At 39.4% G+C, this 11336-nt stretch overlaps 1 non-coding gene across 1 annotated transcript; it reads left to right on the forward strand.

Moving 5' to 3' along the window:
* The first annotated feature begins 340 nt into the window (after positions 1 to 340).
* LOC142871997 (U4 spliceosomal RNA) lies at positions 341 to 481 on the forward strand. The gene has a single exon (XR_012920249.1). It is a non-coding gene; the product is annotated as a U4 spliceosomal RNA (small nuclear RNA).
* The last annotated feature ends 10855 nt before the right edge of the window (positions 482 to 11336 follow it).

Below are 11336 nucleotides of genomic sequence, written 5' to 3' on the forward strand. Positions count from 1 at the left end.
GAATACAGTTTGACTTGCAATCTTTCTGCTGATATTTCCATAAAAGAAGCCATAGCTTTACAAGAATGTTTAGCTTTTCACAAATGTTCAACTTTTTAAAAAGCAATAGTTTATTTGTGAAAATAATCCTCCTCTCTTAACCCCAAATACTTTTAATGTTTAACAAGTGAATAGTAACTATTCTGATTTTCTATGTTCCTACTTGTTTCCCTACCAAACATAAACATATCAACTTATCAGAGTGAATGAATATGAAATATGGCATATTAAGCAGTAGTTAGTTATAAACTACTCTGATTTGATGAGGACAAAAATTATTTTGTATTTAAGAACAACTGTTAGCTTTGCACAGTGGCACTATCATAGCTAATGAGATTTATCGGAGGCTCAATTATTGCTAATTGAAAACTTTTCCCAATACCCCACCATGATGACATGAAATATAGTCGGCATTGGCAATTTTTGACAGTCCTGACAGAGACTGAATTAAAGAAAACAAAAAACAAAGAACAACTGTGTGCAACCATAAAAGCTATGGCACATTTGAGCTGATTCGAGCTGTTTGACCACCTAATCAAAGATGTTTCAAAATCCATAATAACTTGACAGTAATTATGCACGTGTGTGTAAATATGGATTTATTTTTAACTAAAAAGGGGTTTGTTCATCCCTTATGATTCTCCCTAAATTGTGGTATGTAAACTGGTTTCATAAATTGTTTTCATCTCCACATCCTGTGAAATGCTTTTGTTTATAATATTCTTTTTGAAGCCAAGGAAATCTTTGCAGATGAAAGAGATAGCACTATCTTGTCCTTTCATATTATGAAGTAAATAAGGAGGCTAGCTCATTTGATCAGGGGCTGTCACTCTGAAATAATTTCCCACTAAGTCCAGAATCTTGGAATTATTTGGGAAAGAATAGCCACTGCCAACAACATTTATAAACCGTAAGGAAAATTGAGTGGTTGCCTTTGGCATACCAAGCAGAAGTTCGCATACCTCAGCATAATGTACAAAGCCCTTCGAAATCTAACCTCCGAGAAGATAACTTTAATTATATCCCGATGTCTATACCCCTCTTCTTCTTGGCTATAAGAGCCTTAATTTTGTCTGGGAATCTGTGTGCCTACTTCCCAGCACTGGCCCTCGTCAGACTAAACCAATTATAATACTCTGTTCTCCACACTCTGAGCTTCTCTTACTGCTAGTGGTAGCCAGTAAAACAGCAACAGAAATCTGTCGCTGGGACTTCTGGGAAAGCTTTTGCTTTCCTGATGCAGGGACAGATATCCTGCCACCATCTTACTTGTGGCTTGACTGGACATGTGAGACCAGAAACTGAGGCGGCCATTTTGCCACCATAAGAGAAGGGCCAAGAGAACTGCAGAGACATTGGTTCTGCCACCATTGGGCCACCAAAACAATCCTCAGCCCCCTACATTTGGACTTCTTACTGAGGAAAAATAAACCGCTCTCCGTTTAAGCCATTGTTATTCCCTGCAGTCATCTTCAGTAGAAAGCGTCCTTAACTGAAACAGACTGAGATCACTTGCTCTCCCACTCTCATTTCCTGTGCGCCATTCCTCAAGATCCAAAAATCAGCTTACCCTTCATCAAGTCCACGGGGCTATGTAATGATTGACACAAAAACTCTTTCCCTCTGAAATCCTTCTCATCAAAACAATTCAGCTTAAATGAGAAACGTTCCTCAAGTAATCACTTCCGCCCTTTGCTCATGTTCTTTCAACACTGTGCACCAGCCTGGTGTTTACCAACCAGGCTCAGGCATCCTTGAGGAAAGGAATTACCTAACACCATTGCACTATTCCTAGTTCCTAACACAGTACTAGAAACACCAGGTCAAATGTGTTATCTTCATTAAATCTTACATGACTACTTGAAGGGATAACCTTGGTCTCGTCTAAGACTTTTCACTGACAGGCTTTTCTTTGGTTCTAAGTAGAGCTGAACTGTCCCTCCACTTGGCACTCCCAGATGAGCGAAAGAAATGTAATTCAGAGGTCTTCTTGAAGGACAATTTTATAATAACAAATTGAAAATTTAAATGTGTGTAATGTTTGATCCAGCAATTCCAATTCTAGAAAGTTATCCCAGGATCCATCACAGAAGTGGCCAAAGATATCTGCACCTAGCTATCAGAGCATTGTTTTTACTATAATAGCTAAAAATGAAAACAGGCTATATGCCCACGAATAAGAAACAGGTTAAATAAATTATGGTACATCCACTTAAAAATAGAATGCTGTGCCACCATTAAAAAGAACCTGAAAAACCTATATACGATGATGTGTAAGGTCAATATACATCACTAAGGGAAATAAACCAATTATAAAAGAATATATTTTATCCCTTTTCTGTAAAAAAAGAATCTATATACATTGAAAAAATCAAGATGAATAAACTAACTTAATAAACAGTGGTTAATTCTGAGGTTGGGACTTTTGTTCTCTTAGATTTAGATATCACTATTACAGTATGTGGATTTCTATAATCCATGCATGTATAATACTTACAATCAGAAACAAATTACTAAAGAAACAGACTTACTCTGGTAGGTTTTTCTAGCAATGGTAGGAGGCCAGGAGCTTCTGCTGGGCTCATGTCTCTATACAGAAGTCAGAAATGCTGAGACAATTTGACATGTAGGGTGGAAAGGGGCTGGAAGTGGGACAATAAGACTGGAGGCTTGGGAAGAAGAATACATGATGAGAGCTGTCCAGAAATAAAATGAGTTTTCTTGTGCAGTAGTGAGCTCCCCATTCATCCAACTGTGCAAGCAAGAAACCTAGGAGCCTTCCTTTACACTTTTCTCTCCCTTGTTCCCCCAAAGTTACTCTAACGCATATATTTTTCTCCATCTCTACCAACGCCACCCTCATCCAGGTAAGCAACCTCTCCTGTTTGAACTATCAGAATAACTTACTAATTGGTGTCCCTCTATCACCTGTGGTTGGCAGAATATTGGTCCCTGTAGCCTTTGTCCCATGATGTTACACCTATCAATAACTCATATTACATGGCAAAGGGGACTTTGCAGATTTAAGTAAGTATATGAATCAGTTTGACTTCAAAATAAGCTTATCCAGATGAGCCCAATGTAATCATACAAAGCTTTAGAAGCCCAGTTGGAGGTGGAAGAGGAAGTAAGAGGGACATGGAAGGGGAAGTTGGGGAGATTGAAAGTGTGTGAAGGTCTCGGTCCTAGTTTGCTACCTTACAGATGGGAGGGGCTGCATGGAAAGCAAGGGAAAGAAATGAATTCTGCCAACAACCAGTGAAATTCTGAGGTTCTTAGAACCACAGCCCTGGCCAATACCTTGATTTCTACCTTGTTAGACCCTAGGCAAAGAACCCAGTTGAGCCATGCTGTGTTCAGACCTCTGACGTATGGAAACTATGATGTTTTAAGCTGCTGGGTTTGTGACAATTTGTTTCAGCAGCAATATAAAACTAATACATCAACCCTGGCCCATCTTTGGTCTAATCTCCCAACCGTAATGAGAATGATTTTTTTTTTTCAAAATACAGATCTGGTCACCTCTGTTTACTTAAAGCTTCCTAATGCTCTTTGAAAACACTGCAAACTCCTTCACATAGACTTCAAGTCTTACATGGTCTTCAGCTGCCATGAAACTCTCTAGCCTCATCTTCCCCTACAAGTCCCTAACTCTGCAATTCAGCCACTCTGGCCTTCTTTCACTTACTCATACTGCTATGCTTCCCCTTGCTTCAGGGCCTTTGCACAAGCTCTTCCTTCTACCTAGGTTGTCCTACTCTCCCCTCTTCACCTTCTGGACATTACCACCCATGCACTTCCATTTCAGTCCATGCACCTCCGTCCCAGAGAAGTCTTTCCTAAGCTATAACAAGTATGGAAATTACAGGCCCCTGTGGAATTATGTACCTTTTCTTCCAAGCAGTTGTCATGGTTGCAATGATTCGTGTGATTACCTGACAATTATCAGTCTCTCACTCTATGCTTTAAGGACAAAGAAGTGTGTATGTCTTTCTTCACCATCATATCAAGCGTTCCTAGGGGAAGGTCTGAAACATACTTAGTTCTCAAAAAATATTTACAGGCTGAATAATTGAACGGATGAGTCACATCGAATCAACTGAATCAGTAAATTGCAGATTTAGGAAAGAGTAGATAAGCAAATACCAGCCACTAGTAAAAGGCTGAGTCAAGTGACCACACACATTCTCCCACCAGTTCTTAAATTGTACAATGCTAAGAATTCTGTACCTATGCAAAGTTTGACAACTGTCTTTTAATTTTACATTACTCAGAGAATCCTGATTTTTAAAATTAAAATAGCTGCCAAAACATTACTTCATCACCAATATATATCCTGTCTCATCAAACAAATTTAATAAATATTTAATGGGTAATGATCAAGTGGAAGACACTGTATTATGTATCCCAAGGGATGTAAACATGTCCTTGAATTTTAATATATTTGATTTATGTATCGAACTTCACACTTTATGAAATATACCTTTGCATATATTATCTCCTTTAAGCCTCAAAATAGCTTTGTAAAGTATCCGTTTATTTTTTGAGACTTTTTTCAGTTCAGCACAGATTAAGTCAGAGATTTCCTGCTCAGAAGTTTAACTGACTTTCTCAAGTTCGAAAAATTTGAAAGTGACAGAATTTCATCTCAGGTTTTCCTACCCTACATCCAGAATGTTTTAACAGCATCCTGGATTTTCCAGGTAGGAACTAAGCCTCACACTTCCCTATGTACTTCTCTTCTCTTCTCTTCTCTTCTCTCCTCTCCTCTTCTCTTCTCTTCTCTCTCTTCTCTTCTCCCCTACTCCCTGGTGACCAACCCCAGTGCCTCAGAAAGTAGTCTGGGCACCTGTCCTCCACCCCTGGTATAATATCAATTTACACCTGCCTCTGCACTTTCCAAAGATGGGAAGATGAAACAAGTGGTCAACCACTAAATGTTTGTCAGATGGATTGCCTACTTTATCCTCACCCTTCACTCACACACATGCACACACGAGAGTATCATTATTCAAGCTTTAAGTGCCTCAAGTTTGAGAATATAAATTTCTACCTAAGAAGTATTCTATTCATTATTTATTAGTTTGGGATTGGCTTGAGAATATGCCTCTTTTTAAACAGTTCATAGCTAGAGGGGAAAGTCCTGTGGAATTTCTGAGAGATGTGCTTTTTTTCTATGAATTTATGTAATGATACTGTAGATTAGTGTGGAGTGGGCCTTACCCAGAATGACTGGAACGTGGTTAGCACACAGAGTTCATCTCAAAGATAAATGTTTGCTTAACTGAAGTGAGCATAATATTCCAATGATTTTGCTGAATGTACTGGAAAATTCAAAGGAAATTCCAAAAACCATGTTAAATAAACTTTACTGGCATAAGGGCATAGTCTCTCTTAATATTACATTAAATGAAAATCATCATTTGGATTCTTCTGGTGTGTTCTATTTTTAAAAAGAAACTTAGGAGAAAAATTAATCAGTCAAAGAGCACAAACAACTTCCTTATAAATTTCATTTTTTCCTGATTGCTACATTAAAGCACACTTAAGCAGAAAGTGCATGGAAGTGTCCAGGGGGAGAGAAAAACATTTGCTGATGATGATCATTATGCTACCTTGAGGCAAATGTTGTTATAATACCATCTTCTCATTTTCATCTCCACCATTGTCCTATTTATTTTTCTTAGTTGAGATATAGTTTTATTTTTTCCACTTAACCTTATATATATTTTGCTCACCATTTGTTTCAGTGCTTTTAATGAAAAGTACTACTTCTCTGCATTAAATTCAAAAGTTGGCCCAAATGTAACAGATTTGATATTTACCTTTCTTTCTTGTTCCTTTGCTAACCAAACATATACAGTAGACATATTAATACCATTCCTGTTGTTGTTTTTACAAAAATGGAATCATACACATAACTCTCTTTTTCTTAATGATATATCATTATATTTTCCCCAAGCCCTTCTTGTAGCCCTATTTCATTTTATTAAATAACTTCATAGTATTCCATAGAGTGGAAGTACAATAATTTATGAAACCATTTCCTATTGTTGGATATTCAGAGTTTTTTTTCCATTTTTTTTTCTCATTGTAAGAAACATAGCAATAAAAATCATAATACATAGATTTAAATAATGACACTTTTATTTTTAGAAAATATTTCTTTGCTAACAATTACAAATTTAACTAACAAATACAGCTGGGTTCTTTCCAATATTGTCCATGAAAGCAGGGTCCATATTTGCCTGGTGCACCACTCTTTTGCCCAAACAGAACACAGAATGTGGCATGTAGAAAGTTTGAATCAAATATTCATTGAATTGAACTGGACAGACAATATTTTTTTTGTGGTATCCCTAAATTTAATGGTGATCAATGTGTAAACTGTGCCATGTGATTGGTGTTTAGGGAAGACGCCAGCGATGTCAGGGCTTAACTAGAACATTCTCAAATCCACCATTTGCATCCAACTTAGCCACTAATGGGCAGTGTAACTTCAATCTCCTTCCACTTCACTTTTTTTCTTTTTTCATAAATTGGTTAAGTGCTCATGTTGCATAGACATGTCCCATTTTTAATATATATTTTATTCCTATCGGGTATTTGACAGTAATGTAATATAATATGTCCCTTTTAGCATTGAAGTGATATAGTAAAATTATGTTTGTAATTATGAAAGTATTTATTGACATCTTTTTATAGCATATTTCATAGGCAGAGGATGAAAGGATTATTAAATTAAATTCTCCCCACTCATTGACTCAGCTTTAAAGTATTCAAAGTCTATGTGGGAATTGGTTCCATTAGTCCACAGTCACCCTGAAAAATACATGGCACCATTAGAGGAGTGAAGAAAGAAGACAATGTAGATAAATCAATATAAGCCCATTTATTGGACCACACACTCCAGAGGCCCCCATGGGGTCGGGTCAACATTCTTCTTGAATGTTGGAGATCAGGGATACTCAATAATTAACACCTTTTTTTCTCACTTGAATTCCAAATAAATTAAGACACAAAATAGAGGAGTTAGGTAGGTGGAGGTCACAATATGGCTTTTATCACCAATGAAAATGTTATGAAAGGACGTGACTTCCATGTACGGGCAAGCCAGCGTCCCAACACAGCCCAGTGGAACTAGGCAGGCTCCCCCTCTATGCTGCAGGGGGTCCTACACCAAGCCACGTCTCCTTCTTCCCCGAGCAGCCCCTGCTCTGTACTGCAAGCAGGAGAGAAGGGGCAGAGCAGAAACGAGAAAAGGAGGGTGCAGGCTGTACGTGCCCTGTTTCTCCTTTCAACCTTGCCAACTAGACTGAGTCACTCTCCCTCCCTGGGAGGGAATAAGTAAGGGGGAAAAGAGACTCCAGGCATTTTATTCTAGCGGAAACCCTATTGCATACAAGAAAATATCAGATATGGGAAAGAAAATCTTCTCCCCTTACTGTTCACTATTTTTTTTTTTTTTTTTTTTTGAGACAGAGTCTCACTTTCTTGCCAGGCTAGAGTGAGTGCCATGCGTCAGCCTGGCTCACAGCAACCTCAATCTCCTGGGCTCAGCGATCCTACTGCCTCAGCCTCCCTAGTAGCTGGGACTACAGGCATGCGCCACCATGCCCGGCTAATTTTTTTTTTGTATATATATTTTTAGTTAGTCAATTAATTTCTTTCTATATTTTGGTAGAGAAGGGGTCTTGCTCAGGCTGGTTTTGAACTCCTGACCTCGAGCAATCCGCCCGCCTCGGCCTCCCAGAGTGCTAGGATTACAGGCGTGAGCCACCACGCCCGGCCTACTGTTCACTATTGAGAAACACTTTTTATTATTTTATTTTGCTTATATACGTGTTGCTGCTTTTTACAGAAATTTGGGTTTTGGGATTGCAGCCAATCAGTGCAACCCATGGCCACCTCCACAAAAGACATCACACGTATACCAGGCAAACACACAAACACATCTTCTGCCAAAGCATGTGGTGAGGGCATTTTTGCAGATTGTGAGCTAGTAGAGGTCCTGAGTGGGAGCTAATAATGTGTACACGTGGACATAGAGTCTCTGAAGGCTTAGAAGGGTTGGAGGGTGGTGAGGGATGAGAAATGACTTAATGGGTACAATGTACACTACTTGGGTGATAGTTATACTGAGCCCAGACTTCACCACTATGCGAAATATCCATTTAACAAAATTGCCCTTGTACCCTTAAATTTATACAAATTAAAAAAGAAGAAAAAAGAAAGAAAAATGGGATAAATGCACCTCTAGCATGCCCAGCAAGGGGTTGAAAATACCTATTTAAATTCTTGTTTGCCTGACTGGTCTGTAAGCTTGTTGAAGGCAAGAGCTATGTCCAATTTAGTTTTTACTTTTTGTTCACAACAGCTTTATTGAGATACAATTCATGTCCCATAAAATTCACTCTTAAAGTGTACAATTCAGTGGCTTTTAGTGTATTCCCAGAGGTTTGCAGCATCACCACTATTGAAGTTTAGGACGTTTTCGTTATCCCTCCTATTGATTGAATTGCATTCCATCAAAATTCACATATTGAAATGTCAACACGCAGTACCTCAGAGCGTAGCCATAGTTAAGGTCTTTACAGAGTTTGTTAAGTTAAAATGAGGCCAGTAGAGTGGGCCCTCGTCCAGTATGAGTGATGTGTCCTCATAAGTGGGGAGAGAAAGAGAAAGAGAGACAGAGAGACAGAGAGAGACAGGGACACACCAGGGGCACACTCTCGCCCAAACACAGAGGAAGGACCATGGAAGTCAGAGCAAGAAGGTGGCCATCTACAGGCTGAGGAGAGCAGCCTCAGAAAAAAACAACCCTGCTGGCACCTTGATCTTGGACCTTTAACCTCAAGAACTGGGAAAATAAATTTCTGTTGTTAAAAAAGAGAGAGAGAGAGAGAGAAAGAGAGAGAGAGAGAGAGAGAGAGAGAGAGAGAGAGAGAGAGGCTGAGCGTGGTGGCTCATGCCTGTAATTCTAGCACTCTGGGAGGCCGAGGTGGGAGGATTGCTTGAGGTCAGGAGTTCGAGACTAGCCTGAGCAAGACCGAGACCCCCATCTCTACTAAAAATAGAAAAAATTAGCCAGGTGTGATGGCATATGCCTGTAGTTCCAACTACTCTGGAGGCTGAGCCAAGAGGATCCTTTGAATCCAGGAGTTTGAGGTTGCTGTGAACTAGGCTGTCACCACGGCACTCTAGCCCAGGTAACAGAGCGAGATTCTGTCTCAAAAAAGGGGGGGGGGGAGATAGGTAAAGACATCCTAATTGAAAAGTTTTGTTCAGAGTCTCGACTTTAAATCCTTATCCAGTTTATAATGGATATTGGAATCCAACATCTTGCTTTCGTTATGTTGAAAATGGAGAAAGGAAATTTAGTCCATGATTTCACATACAGTTTTTAAATTCTCACTGTACTATATATTTTTCCTGCTGACATCCCTATATTACTTCAAATAATGTGTTTATTCAAAGCATATGTTGACCACTTTTAATAACATTTATGAATAGCAACAATGATCCAAATCTCACAAGGAAAGTATTATCAAGCCCATGTTACAAAAAAGCAAATTAAGATTCAGAAAAGTAATTTGTTTAAGGTGATACACAGATGGAAAATGGAAAGCTGTTTTGAACCCAGGCCTTCCCAAGCCACGAGGGCTCTCCATCATAGTTACTTATACAGTTATCCATCATCCTAGATAAAATTCCTTGTGATTGAGATCATGGCTTCTATTTATTCACTTCTTTTTCAATCAGCAGCAAATAACACAATGCTCTGCACTTGGCAGGTATTCAGTAAATGTTTGTTAAATTTAAGTAAATACAGACTATCGTGAAAGTCTAGATATGGAAGATGCATAGAAATGTTTCCGTTAGAATCTGTCATTTTCTAAGTTAGGAAATGAAGGCCCAAAGAAGATAACTCAAGTTTACACAGCCAGAAGAGTGTCAGAATCCAAACAAAAATATAACTCCTGGTAGGCAGACTTGCATTCCCTCCTGCCACCGTCCCCTTCGCCATGGGAATCACTCAGGATTACAGTGGCTCGGCACTGGGAGGAGTCTGCTGCTTCTTCTGGGACATAAGACCTGGGGGAGCAGAGGTCATAGCTGTGTCACAGAGTTGGGAAGACTTACAGGAAGGAAAACAACAATAATAAAGCATCATATTTATTTATTAGACAAGCAGCAGAAAAGTAGTGGCTCAGTGCAGGGACTCTGGAGCTACATGGCCTGGGTTAAAATACATAGAGGCACGGCCAGGCATGGTGGCTCATGCCTGTAATCCTAGCTCTCTGGGAGGCTGAGGCGGCAGGATCACTCAAGGTCAGGGGTTCGAAACCAGCCTGAGCAAGATCGAGACCCCATCTCCACTAAAAATAGAAATAAACTCATTAGCCAACTAAAAATATATAGAAAAAATTAGTGGGGCATGGTGGCACATGCCTGTAGTCCCAGCTACTCAGGAGGCTGAGGCAGGAGGATTGCTTGAGCCCAGGAGTTTGAGGTTGCTGTGAGCTACGCTGATGCCATGGCACTCTAGCTGGGGCAACAGAGTGAGACTCTGACTCAAAAAAAGAAAAACAAAATACATAGAGGCAATCTGCTATTTGTCAGCTATGATCTTGGCCAGTTGCTTAGCCAGTATGTGCCTTGGTTTACTCATCTGTAAAATGAGAATGAAGTATCTCATGCTGTCTTTGTGAAAAGCAAATGAGTTACAGATACAACATGCACAGACAGTGCCTGGCATAGGGTAAGCACTATATGGTGGTGGTGATTTGAGCACTTTCTACACTCCAGAGACTATGCCAAGTGTTTAAAAACAATTAGGTTTAGTATTGGCATATGTACTTAGCATATTACTAAACATTAAATAAAACAACCCGTTGTTACATTTTACAAACAAGGAATCTTGACACATACACAAAGAGGATAAACAACTTGACGAAGATTCTAGTACCTGTCAGAGGAGGCATATAAACCTAGGTCACCTGCCCTCAGAGCCCTCTGTACTGGGGGCTGAATCTCTTCATTGGCTCACTCTCTCTCATGAAAAAAGAAAAACTGCTTTGGGGTCCCTATTGCAGCAGATGTAAAACTCTCTAGTAGGCCACTTTTTTCCCCCACCAAACCACCAATTTTCCTTTGGTACCAGAAGGGTGGTTCTATAGGGGGCCATATTGTCCCTAAGCCAGAAGAGTCCAAATTAGTTAGCAAACTATTACAGAATTAAGGAAGTGTGGAACAACTATAGGTGAATCTCAAAATAGAATCGATCTAGACTCCTC

This window comes from Microcebus murinus, chromosome 7, assembly GCF_040939455.1.
Source record: "Microcebus murinus isolate Inina chromosome 7, M.murinus_Inina_mat1.0, whole genome shotgun sequence".
NCBI classification, from domain to species: domain Eukaryota; kingdom Metazoa; phylum Chordata; class Mammalia; order Primates; family Cheirogaleidae; genus Microcebus; species Microcebus murinus.